Below are 1,130 nucleotides of genomic sequence, written 5' to 3' on the forward strand. Positions count from 1 at the left end.
TTTCTGTAAGTTAGGTATAGATTAGGCTTTTATTATTATTAGTTATTTCCTTTTCTTTTCTTTTTTCTTGTGTGAGAAGGATTAGGAGTAGGGTTATTATATATATATATATATATATATATATATATATATATATATATATATCTATACTATTATTAAATGTGCAAAGTGTTTCAGTATTTCAGTATTTTAGTATTTATTTATTAATTGATATAAATTCTATAACACTCAAAATTACCTAATAAAATTAAAATTAATTTAAATAAACAAAATATAAAAAGAGTTTAATTCAAATTACAAAGTCCCACATTGGTTTTAAGTAAAAAAGATTACATGAAAGCCTCTTATAAAACTATAGAGCTAAAGAAATAATAATCACACCTTCTCGGCCTTTTGACTAAGATCAAGTATAGTACTAAATTTTTTGCGTCAGCCTTTTGGCTAACCTTTCTTGGTCTTTTGGCTAAGATCAAGTGTAGTGCTACTTTCTCGACCTTTGTTATTATTAAATGTGTAAAGTGTTTCAGTATTTAATTATTAATTGATATAAATTCTATAGCACTCAAAATTACCTAATAAAATTAAAATTAATTCAAATTAACAAAATATAAAAAGAGTTTAATTCAAATTACAAAGTCCCACATTGGTTTTAAGTAAAAAAAAATTACATGAAAGCCTTTTATAAAACTATAGAAAACTATAGAGCTAAAGAAATAATAATCACACCTTCTCGGCCTTTTGGCTAAGATCAAGTGTAGTACTAAATTTTTTTGGGTCGGCCTTTTGGCTAACCTTTCTTGGTCTTTTGGCTAAGATCAAATGTAGTGCTACTTTCTCGGCCTTTGTGCAAAGAGTTTCAGTATTTATTTATTAATTGATATAAATTCTATAAAACTCAAAATTATCTAATAAAATTCAAATTAATTCAAATTAACAAAATATAAAAAGAGTTTAATTCACAATAAAGAACTCTCATTAATTATTATATCACACAATATAAATTCTATAGAACTCAAAATTACCTAATAAAATTAAAATTCAATCTACAATCAATTGTGCTTGATCAAATGGTCCATTAACCTATTTATCTATTTATTATTATGAATATTTTAATAAATAAAAAAATCTAA

General features: G+C 23.3%; 1 pseudogene; it reads left to right on the forward strand.

The window, feature by feature from the left end:
• The first annotated feature begins 722 nt into the window (after positions 1 to 722).
• On the forward strand, positions 723 to 879 carry LOC132287247 (U2 spliceosomal RNA; annotated as a pseudogene).
• Positions 880 to 1,130: the final 251 nt, after the last annotated feature.

The sequence above is a fragment of the Cornus florida genome, unplaced genomic scaffold (assembly GCF_030987335.1).
Source record: "Cornus florida cultivar Cherokee Brave unplaced genomic scaffold, ASM3098733v1 CherokeeBrave_3.0.0_Hap2_Chr11, whole genome shotgun sequence".
In the NCBI taxonomy this organism is placed as follows: Eukaryota; Viridiplantae; Streptophyta; class Magnoliopsida; order Cornales; family Cornaceae; genus Cornus; species Cornus florida.